The sequence below is a fragment of the Lotus japonicus genome, chromosome 1 (genome assembly GCF_012489685.1).
Source record: "Lotus japonicus ecotype B-129 chromosome 1, LjGifu_v1.2".
In the NCBI taxonomy this organism is placed as follows: domain Eukaryota; kingdom Viridiplantae; phylum Streptophyta; class Magnoliopsida; order Fabales; family Fabaceae; genus Lotus; species Lotus japonicus.
The window spans coordinates 96,093,335-96,105,543 of NC_080041.1; the positions used below are offsets into that span (position 1 = coordinate 96,093,335).

The following is a 12,209-nucleotide window of genomic DNA, read 5'->3' on the forward strand; positions in this document are numbered from 1 at the left end:
TTGAAAAAGTAACTAGTTGTCACGCTCGGAGATAGCGCGTGTTTTGGACAGCGGTGGAGATTGTGCCACGTGGATAGATCTAGCGCGTAGGGCAAATGGTTCATTGGGTCTTGAATGTTTACGAAACATGGATGACCTCAGCATGGTGCGTAGTGAGTGCGTCAGGGGACAGGTGGCGGTGTTTTATTGGGTAATAATAGACACCACTTGGACAGCGAGTTGGAATGGAAAAGACGGTTGTGACCCTGGATAGATCTAGATAACGACAAGGGGAGGGTGGATGAATAAATGCTGAGCGTAAGATTGGATAAGAATCTTAAATGCGGGCATCGCGTTTGGAATTATATGTAAAAAACTAAGTTAGCAGTAATCAAATATATTAATTAGTAATGTCTTAATCAAACATATTGAATCTAAACATTAGGAACTTAGTGTATTAGGTTAGACAAGTTAATTAACTACTTAATTATATCACATAATCACTTATTCATAAACTTATTTAGTAACTTATTGAAATAAACATAAAATAAGTAGTTATCAACAATGTCTTGATTTGATAATAGATGAGCTAAATCTTTCAAAAAGAAAAAGATAATAGATGAGTAAATACATGTTATGATTGATGACACAAGTTTAAATTCTGGAAATCAATGGAGAAATAATCAAAGTTTTCCGACTGAATTTCAATTTATGCATGTTGAAAATAAAAAGAAAACACAAAATAGTTTTTATTTAAATGTAAGAGTTTATTAATTTAACATTTATCAAAAATAAGCTCAAAATGTTATGAATATTTGGAAAAGGTTCTGGGATAGAGTCATGTATATTTTGTTCTACACTTATAACATATCTACTACATCTTAAAAGAGAGACAAGAAATTACTATTCATAAGAGAACTTTTAATCTGGGCCATTCATTTCAAATTTTTTGTCCCAATTTGTTAATCAATCTTGGCCATTCATCTTTTTTCTACAGCTAGCATTGGGCTGACCCAAAGAGAGGTCAGCAGTTCTTTCTTTCACGTTTTCTCTGCTCTGATTCATCTTGTCGAAGAAGGTGTGTTGAAGGAGAAGAGTGTTTTTGTCCGAAATTTTCGTCATCGTGGGAGGGTTCCCTCACTGTAGATAGGATTAGGTTAGAATTAGGTGGAGAAGAGAGGAGATTGAAGTTCAGAGAAGATGACCGAAAATCATCATCACCCTAGATAGGGTTTAGGTTAGATTCAGAAGGAGAAGAGAAGATGGTGGAAGTAGAAGGACAAAATTTCACTGTTTACATTTGGGGATGATCATAAGCTGACGAAGAAGGACCAGAATCAGAAGCCAAGATGATGAGAGATCATGTCAGTTCAGTACAAGTGCAGCAGGTTCATTCCCTTTACGCAATTCATCATTTTCCCGATAAATCTCACTATTCATATATTGTACTGCTTTTCAATTGCTCTATAAATACTGCCATTCTTTGGTGTTTCTTCCCATCCCTCAACTGCGTTAGTTTCTCAATTCCTAATTTACCTCAACTGCGTTTGATTCTTTGTTTGATTGAATGGATTTTGGTTCTTCTTTCCATGGATTTTGGTTCTTTCAATATGTGATTGTAGTTTGCTTGATTCCCCCCCCCCCTTTGTCATATATTAGTGATTGTAGTTTGCTTGATTTCCTTTGGCTGCTACGTTTGATGCAGTTGGCAGTTTTCATGAGCACAATGCGGTCTGTCTTTCTGTATTCGGGGAAGACACTTTCCTTCTTGTTGTTCCATGTTTTTCTGCTGCTGGTTTATCTGCCTTTTGATTTGTATGTATAACCACTAAAAATGTGAAAAAAAATTTCTCTGTTTCAGAATTTTTTTTATGAGTGACCTGTGAGTGATTCTTAGGAGTATGTCAAGATAACTGGTAGATGAAAAAATCGCTAGCATCTTATTTCATTAGATTCCCCCTCCAAATATGAAGCTTTTGACCTCGAGCAACGTAAATAAACCTGTACAATACAGGAAAATATATTATGACCAGTGCCCACTACAAGAGTTTCACTAGAGTCTAATAGATGTATACAAGTATAAAGGCTTGAGTCAAAAGCACTAAACAATATTTCACTTGATAGTGTATTCAAATTAAGGACATTTGCCTGGTCACTGTTAATTTTTGGCAAAGAGGGTTAATGGTTTGTAGGATGGTCAGGTTCTGTTTGGGATTCAGCAAAAATTGATATTTGCTTCCCTGTTTGACTATTCCCAATATGAATTGTTCCATCACAAGATGCCACTCTTCCACTAGATGATAAGATGCAAATATTGTTTCCCACCTAAAATTTGCATAAGTAATGAGTGATTTATAGAAAATGTTACAATCGAAAAATAATATCTAAAAGCCCCTATAGAAGCTAATAAAAACACAGCTTAACTCATGAGTAACTGTTATAATTTCTATACTAATAAACACAGCATAACTTATCACTAACATCCATTCACATAACATCCCCTTTTGTTTTAAATCATCAGCCATTATGCATATGCATCACCTAGCAGTGCTCTATCAGTGCTAGGTGATGCATAATCGATAATGACTAGCAGTTTGCTGATTGATACCATAGTTGAAACTTGATAGTACTTAGTAGTTCTCTACTATAGTAATATATTAATACTACAAGGATTTACAATGTAAAGTCTGGGTGATTTGATTTAAATAATTCTTTTGATTATTAAAACTAGGAAGGATTTACAGAAGATCTTCTCTTCAGATCAAGTTGCCTATAAATATTCCCACAACTCTCAATCTTTGTGGTGCTCTCCCTTCACAAGGCTTCTCCTCCAAAGGTTGTATGTCATTCAATTATGGCTACATTTTCTCTCTTTAATTTAGCATTCTGCTTAACACATAATGTAACATCTCCATGCTTTATTTATCATAGATTTATTCTCTCCTTACTGCAGGTAAAGCTGATGGTTAGTTTTGGTGACCAAAACATCAATTCAAATTATCCAAGGTTAGTTTATTCACTTGATTCATGTGACTTATGCTTATCTAAAAAAAATGTGACTTATAAATTTAAGAGTCAATGTGTTTACTTTTGATAATATCCAATGGTGTGCAACCAAGAGAAGTGAAATTGTTGGTGTTGTATAATTTCATCACATTTAGATTGAGAAATTAATACGTGTTGACATATTTGCCTCTTTTTTCATGAGTTATAATGTTCTATATACTTTGCAGTTAGTATGTTTGATGTTGTCTTGGTTTACATTTGGTTTCATTATCCATGTAATTGATTCTTTCATATATTATTGTCCTGATCAAATTATCAAAATTGTGATTGATAAAGAAAAAGCTGAAATCTGAAAAGTTGATTCCTATACTTTTGGTGGAACAACAACAAAGCTCTTGATGATTGCATGACCTTCTTGATCCTTTTAAGTTAATAGAACTATAGAGGTCAGTTTAGGACCTAAGTAGAAGACATATAATACTAAATGGCTTTAAATTGTTCTCTATCTTTTTGTTTATCATGTAGTTTTTCAGAGCTAAGGTAGAATCCTTATTGGCCAGAGGCATGGAAACATCTATTAACAACCCACTACAAAGGGAGATCAATTTTCTTTACTGTTGATACACTATACCCCTCTTCATGTAGTTTTGCTTGCTGCCTTCAGGTCCATTAGTTGGCTAAAAGAAACCATTTATGCTATCTTCTCAAGATGAATGCTCCAAAGTCCAAACTCTTACTTTAATCCCTGTTGTGGATTTATTTTCCTTCTTTTATATAGTCATTATTTAGTTTGTTTCCTTTTATGATTTTAGAGATATCTTGAGTTATTTTTTGGTTCTTGAGTGCAGTTCACTGTATATGCTTAGTCTGAGAAAGAGGGACTAAAATACTGAGAAAGGATTATTGTCCTTCTTTGCTTTATATTTTTTTATTGTTCTTATTAACTTATTATATTTTTTTGTTCCATTTTCCCCCTCACCTGTGCACATTGGTCAATCTTCTTCTTTGATCTTTCTCTCCCTTCATCATAGTAGGTATGGTTCTTAACTTCTATGGTAAGGATTCCATCAAATATTAAATGCAAGGAGAACCTCTTGAAGCCATTTGTTTGAATGCCACCAAAGGACCTCTTGGGGAAGTTATTATTTAATTGTGCATGGTTGTATGCATCATACCTGTAGATAAACATAACTATTATTTTTAGTTTAGAAATTTGTTTTGCTATATGTTTGATTGACAAGAATGTTTTTTCAATGACCTATGAAGCACGGATACTTCTCATAGAAGGCGTGTTCCCGTGTCGGACACCGACACTCGTACGATACCCATACGACACGTATCAGACACTTTTTCGCGGTGTCCGAGCAAAACGTTTTTTTTTCTTCGACTCGGACACTTCAAGCCGACACCTCTTGTTGGCTAGACACCTATGGGACACTCATATTACTATTATAAAATACATTTTACATTTAGACATAGTGCTTACTTTGTAAAATAAGTCTTAGTTTTTTTGTAATAAGTTCATTAGTATAGAGCATAGGATGTTGTTTTATGTTTTCTTTATAAATAGACCCTAATTTGTCTTGATTTGAGAATGTGTGTATATTATATATATATATATATATATATATATATATATATTAATAAATAATATATATATATATAATATATATACGCCGTGTCCTCGTATCCTACTTTTTGAATGTTAGCCGTGTCGCAGTGTCCGTATCATGTCTGTGTCCGTATCCGATTCCGTGCTTCATAGTCAATGACTAACATTTACACAATGTAGTGGTCATGGGGATTTACGTTTATGTAATGAAGCAAATAAAATTGGAAAGATGTTTTTTTTTTCTTTTAAATTATGTTAGCATTTGTTAAACTTTGCAAGAGAAATAATAGATATTTTTTTCTGTCAATAAGAATATGTTGAAATTAAGATGAAATTCATATATAATTCTTATACATTCAAGTGTTTGAGCTTTAGTGACTAGATTACTCTAAATTTTCTAACAGGGACGTTTACTCTTCTTGATGTGTTAATTAGGCATTTGCGCAAGAAGCAAATTATGTAAGGTTACAAATTTAAAAAAATGGTAAATCCACTTCTTCAACTTTTCTCTTTGAAAAACATGTAGGAGATAAGGGCACGACGAGACATCTCATGTGAATTGAATTTTTTTGCTTAAGTTTTCAAATTTTTATACTGCTAATCAAGTCATTGTTTTGATTTTCAAATGCTCATTTTATTCATGTGTGATAACCTCATTCTTTCCATGATATCAGCTTGGAACTCTATTGTGTGTGGGACTAGGATGTGCTCTTCAAGAGTGATAGTTGTATTAATTTTCTGTGTTCAAACAGTAGCTTTCAATTTTTCAGTTTTCTTCCAGCTTTGATTTGGATTTTATCTTTAAGACTTTTCTCTTATGTGTGGTTAAGCCTTAATTGGAGTATCAGTTATTTGTTTATTGGCAGAAGCTGTGCTTTTTTAATGAAAATGGATGATGTGAAGCTAACTATGAATGGGAACTGATGAATGTTATAGTGAGCAATGGACGAATCATTTTGTTGCTTAAATGTGCAAGTCTTATTTTTTTCACTTTCTCTTGGTCATGCTATATTACCAGTGCATTCAAGAGGTAAAGGAATATCATGGGTTGTGCAGAACGCTGGAAACAAAGAGAAGTGGTTGGATGAAGGCCTTTTTGCTTTGCCATGGAATGACATGATTGAAAAAAGTAGGAGATTTTGCTTGAATTGAATGAACCTACTGAGAAAAATGCAAGTTTCTACTTGTGTAAACATGATTTGTTTTTTATATTTCTATTCCTTTTGTTGTCCACGTTGGAACATTTAAAGTTTTTCTTGGTCACAACTACCTTGCTTACACAGTTAAAATTTCAGGTGTTGAAGTGTTTATGCTTTGTCTGAAAAGGGCCAACACTTTTTTGTGGGTTTGTGAGTGTGTCACCATTTTGCTGAGAAAAATTGGTGCCAGTACTGCATCAGAGGGAGATTTGGGATATTTCAATAAAGGTTCCCCTTGGAGCAGTTCCTACCGGTTTTATGTACTTATCATTTACTTATGTTTGTTTCTGGTTAGATAGTTCTATTCACCAACCACATGTACTTTAGCTGGCAATTTTAGAAGTGGTTAGGTTACACTCTATATGAATTATTGATTCCTTTTCTATATTTTTTTTGCATTCCATGGATTTTGTGATCCTCCTCTTTCATACATCTTTTTTTATTAACAAGACTTTATCATTTAGTTTCTAAGAAGGGAAGCCCCTATATGTGTCACACTTTATCATTTAGTTTCTGGATAGTGAAAGTTATAAACTATGGCTGAATCAGATTAAACCACACAAGGCATATCTTTAGAAGAAGTTAGATATTTTCCACCTAATTGAACTGAGTGTCTATAACCTTCATACATACAACCAGCCCTTATTCCTCGATCTTCTATTATTTTGAAATATAACTACCAATTATTTTCATGTGCCCTATGGCATGAATACTCCAACCCTACTTGATCTATCTGCTATAACAAGGTTACAAATTCAAGTGGGTGACTACTATCTTTGAAACCCCAAAATCTCATGGTCAACAAGTTGATTTTTGCATACAAAATATAAGTCCTTTTCGAATAAGATTTCTTTCCATAGCGGTATACTTAAACACATGGATAAATTAGGAAGCTCCAAGTATAAAATGTATCAATTGTAGAAAAACTGAGAGAAACTTGAAATGTACATTACCAGAACCGAAGTAATGAAATCTAACTGATGAAATATAAATCTACACTGAAACATTTTGGGAGTTTTAAGTAAAAGCAACATAATCTTCTAGAATGACAACTAACTGTCATTGCGGCAAGCAAGACACAAAAGGTGAAGTAGAAAAAAGCTAAAACTAAATATCGCCATCAAAATCAGAACTGATAACACAACTTTCCTTCTTAAAGTCTGCTTATGAATTTGTCTATATGTAACTCTAGAGAAGGAGAAGGTTAGCTTCATTGATTTTTCTATATGTATGTTTTTACATACTTTTGGTCATGGTATTTTCTACATGTCATGGTATTTTAGAGTTGATATTATTTAGCTTTGAAATTTAATGAAGTGAAAGTTAGTTTTTTCTTCGAATGTTAGCCGAAGTGGTAGGACTAATTTGATGTAGCGGATCAAAATGGTTAAGTGTGAATGGTACAGGGTTCGAAGCTTGTGGATGAAACACTGTTACAAATAGATTTATTAATAGTATATTTTTGAATCACTTTGAAGATTGGAATATATTTCTTATTATATGTCATAGTATTTTAGAGTTGATATTATTTAGCTTTGGAATTCAATATGAAGTGAAAGTTAGGTTTTTCTTCGAATGTTAGCCAAAGTGATATGACTAATTTGGCGTAGGGGATCAGAAGGGTTAAGTGTGAATGGTACAGGGTTCGAAGCTTGTGGATGAAACACTGTTACAAATAGATTTATTAAAAGTATATTTTTGATTCACTTTTAAGATTGGAATATATTTCTTATTATATGTCATAGTATTTTTAGAGTTGATATTATTTAGCTTTGGAATTCAATATGAAGTGAAAGTTAGGTTTTTCTTCGAATGTTAGCCGAAGTGATAGGACTAATTTGACGTAGGGGATGAGAAGGGTTAAGTGTGAATGATACAAGGTTCGAAGCTTGTGGATGAATTATGTATTAACATTATTTGATAACTATGATATTTCTTAAAAAAAGTAAGATAGTTATTTTACTTGAATGTTTTGATGGTCCACTTATTTCATGTGGATTGAGTGAGGCATGCTTTTTTTCATTTGTCCTAATTGTGTAGAGTTTTTTTATGAAACTTATCTTATTTTTTTATTTTATTTTTTTTGTTAACTAGAAATTAGCTTTGTGGGTCAATTAATTTTCTAAAACTCTGGGCGGCCCAATATTTTTTGTTGAGTGAGGAAATTTAATTTTTTGTTAAATGTTAGGGCATGTCTTTTTTTTTTTCTAGAGACGTGAATTTTTCGTCATAAAATTAATTTTCTTATTCTCTCCATTTTAGTTTGGATTCACTTTCTCTCCTTCCCTTTTCAGCCTTCCATTGTTTGTGATCTGAGATTTGTTTCGTTTCCTGTTCAACAATGGACAAACTTGTGTTCGTCCCACTTTGTGCAACAGTTAGGCTTCGCGTTAGCGTCGTTGTTGCCGCTAATTGCCGAACATGAAGAAGAGACGTTCAGCTCTATCTCTTTGTATATCTTCTATCATGTGACAAGTAGGTATTTGACAGATTTTATTTTTTAATCTCTTCTTCTTTGTGCATCCAGGTAAGATATTTACTTATTTAACTTATCAGCACAGTACATATAATGTACTAATTAGTAGTACAAAAGTAACAGTGATCATGATTTTCATGTATCAACCCCCAACTGCTCTCAAAGGTAATCATACTTGGAAGTAGATTAAAATAATTTTTTAACTTGATCATCATTTGTTTACATGACTAGCGTGGAGCAATTTTCTTGTGTAAATAGGTCAATTGCTTGAGTTAGTTTGTACAATAAGGAAATTAGTACTTTCTGTGTTTTTTTGATGTGTATTTGACACTGAAATATCTTTCTGAATATATGTATATTGTTGACCATACCCTGTTGTGAAAAGATTTTCATCATTTTCAGTCTAAGGCTTCGTATATTTATAACATAAACCTTAACATTGTAATTGTGTTCAAGTTATTTTGACAAAGATAAATGAAAATACAACTTTTGTTATACATATTAATATTTATAATTAGTCATTGATATCTATGTTTCGGTTAAGTCATATTTAGTGTTGTGATTAGTAAAGGTTATAATAATTGGTATGTGATTTAGATAGATGGAGTTAAATAAATTGATTGAATAAATATGATAAATGGAAGAACTACCCGTCCGTGCATCGTGGTATCAGTTTTACAAGAGTAAGTTTGAGAGGCTTGGAAATTATGTTGCAAAGCACGAGATGCAGATGTGGAGAATGGTGCAGTCAAATAGATTTAAGGTGTATGTTTTTACTGTGTAGTTCTCTAGCATGGAGATGTTGTTACTTTTATCTATCATTTTTTGCTATGTTAAAGACTTTTTCTTTAATTGTTGTACTTTCTGTTAGCTTACATTTTCCTTGAATATTTTTAAAGTGTTAGCATCAATGTTGGCTATGGTTTCTAAGTACAGTAAATGTTACAATAATTGGTATGTGATTTACTTAGATGATGGACTTAAATAAAATTATTGAATAAATATGATAAATTGAAGAATTGCTCGTCCGTGCATTGCACGGAGCCGGGCTAAATTCCTAGTATTATTATAAACAGAAGAAGGATTGTGCCAATGAGCTTACCCCTATTTAATTTACATCAATTGTCTTTTGTTGCTCTTTACTTGCTTGCCCATTATTCACAATATAAAAAAAGTTTGAAGTTGTGATAAGTTACGTTACCCGAACACTAATGAGTGTATCAAGTGTTTGTGCTATTCGAGTTGCATGAAATATTTGAGAGATAAGTGATCTTACTCAGTTTAAATGGTATTTTAAAACAAGTTAGACTTACAACAGTATCACAAGCAAAATTTACATCAACAGAAATTCATTAATAAATACACCTCTAAAAATTATACCAATTTTTTTTAGTATAATTTTTAGAGATAATTATACCAAATTTAATTTTTTGGTATAATTGGTAAAACTATACCAATTTAATTAAGAGATTAATGAAAGAGTTTAATTTTGATGCACCGACGGTGTAAAGTTTTTTTACACCGTCAACCAATCAGTTTCAAGGATGTGACATGTCAATTAAAAAAATTAAATGAAAAGAGAGATTTTCTCACATCTTTAAAATCCGATTGGTTGACGGTGTAAAGAAACTTTACACCGTCGGTGCATCAAACTTTTTCTCTTAATGAAAATGCATAATAATTATAAGGAAGTTTTACATTGACATTCAATCACATTATATTACATAAAATGAAATGTTGCATTTCATTTTAATTTTAATTAAATTAAAATAGATTTTTATTGTGCCAGAAATTAATTGGATGCATGTGTGAAATAAATTTACATTAACAATACATCATTTTTTTAAGAGAGCATATATTTAATAAGGAATCAGCTCACCACACACTTGGAGGAACAGTAATGGAGGCTAAGGCATGTGCCACCCCATTGGGATATTATAAAATGTTAAAATAAAAATGAGATGATATAAAATTTAAATAACTATTTAATGTAAAATAATATGTAAAGTTTGTATTCATGTAATTTACACATCTTTTGTATTACTCTCTTCGTTTCAAAATAATTGTCAACTTAAAGATAAAATATTTGTTTTATAATAATTGTTCACTTAGAATTCTAATGAAACATTAATTAATAATTTTCTATATAATGCCCCTATAAGAAGAATAAATAATGAGAGATAACAATACACTTTAAAGGCTAAAATAGAAATAAAAAATTAACAAAATTGATTGGATTTCTTAACGTGTGCATTTTTTTTAAATAAACATTTATATTGAAACGGAGGAATTGTATTTAATGTATCACATAATATGCTTTGAAAATGTTTATTAAAGGTGCCTGTTGATCCGTCATCCATGGCAATGCACATGAACATCAGATGTTATTACGTTAACAAAGTTTGTAAACCCCAATGTAATATAATAACTAATGTGCCCTCTTTGCATAAAAAGATGATATCCATACGTATTTATATACTACTTCTAATTAACCACAAATATTATACCTCTTGAAAATATGCTTTATGTGAATATGATACTCATCATACTTCAGTTGTCATCTGTATTGCTCGAATTTAGAAACCAGATCCCCACTAAATGTTTAATTAGTAGAGCAAATTTTAATGTGTGATGTGACCTGCGGCCATTATAAAATTAAATCACCCAATCAGTCTTTGGAAATTTGAGAAATGAGAACAAGAAACTTAGACAAGGAAACTCTACCTTTCTTTAATCGATCCCAAAAGAAACAAATCAAAGGTTGGTATGAACTGGTAGTGTGAATTCAAGAAGAAATACGTGTGAACATCTAATTGCCGAGAAGACGTCTTGATTGGGATTTGAAATCTTTGTTGTCTTGAGGTCAAGATACATCCAGGTTGAGTAAAGTTAATAAAGTCACGTTCTAGAGTGTAACCCCACTCCCAATCTAGAACTCATTGCGTGTGTTTGAAAAATCAAGAGATTAAAAGAAAAATTAAAGAAGTACAGAACAATAAAAATAACTAAACTTGGTTATTAATTTTAAGAATCAAGAGCTCCACACTCCAACGGATTAAAAACATAAAAGTTCTGGTTCATTGCTTAAGAATTCAAACCTAAAAATCTGAGTTGGAGATGCTTTTAAAATGAGTGTTGTTAGCACTCCTCAAACTTTTTTAAGACTTGTGAATGAAAGCACTTTTTTAAATGTATTTACATCATTTAAAGTTAATGCATAAATGTTGATGTCTTGCTTATATATTAGTTGCTAAATAATAGTGACTAAATATTTTCTCCCCAAAATGGTCTTCTATTTTATTTTGATTATTTCTAACTAAAGTTATTCAAAAATTAGTGAAAATTATATTTATTTTCATAATTATTTTACTTGTTTTGTTTGAGCCGACTTAGACCTGGAAGTCCCCATCCTTCCTCTTCTTCTTCTTCTTCTTCTTCTTCCTAGCTACCTCCACACCATCATCCCCTTCCTCAACATCTTCTTCCTCACTACCTCCACGCCCTCTTTTGAGCTTCCTCGTCATTCCTCAGTCCTTACACTAAACTTACTCATTCCTCAGTCCTTACACTAAACGTACTGCATTCTTTCCCATTTAGTAAGTTTCTTCTAACCACCATCTCTTCCTTTCGTATATACATTTTTTCGTTTCATGTTGTCTCCGATGAAGCTTTCGCCATGCAGCAGAGCTTCTTCGTACCGGGTTTTAGAACCCATAGTTTTAGGGCAGTGTTGAGTTTTAAAACCTGGTAATGATGGTACATAAATATGTATCGAATTTTAGAATTCAGTAGTTTTAGGGTAGTAGCTAGCACGGATAAAACTGGGTAGTGGTTGAAGACAATTATGTACCGACTTTTAGATACCGGAATTTTTAAGGTAATATATGGTTCTAAAACCCGGTAGCGTGGGTGGATTGAAGCTCAGATAGTTCAAGTA

The 12,209-nt window shown here is 32.2% G+C and overlaps 1 long non-coding RNA gene across 7 annotated transcripts; it reads left to right on the top strand.

Annotated features, from left to right (window-relative positions):
• Positions 1 to 874: 874 nt before the first annotated feature.
• On the top strand, positions 875 to 5,886 carry LOC130728088 (uncharacterized). Of its 7 annotated transcripts, none has more exons than XR_009015570.1 (5): positions 875 to 1,367; positions 2,711 to 2,815; positions 2,933 to 2,985; positions 4,017 to 5,081; positions 5,616 to 5,886. It is a non-coding gene; the product is annotated as an uncharacterized LOC130728088 (long non-coding RNA). The 7 variants fall into 7 exon arrangements; XR_009015569.1 differs by having other exon boundaries at positions 4,020 to 5,081; XR_009015567.1 differs by having other exon boundaries at positions 877 to 1,367; positions 3,511 to 5,081.
• The last annotated feature ends 6,323 nt before the right edge of the window (positions 5,887 to 12,209 follow it).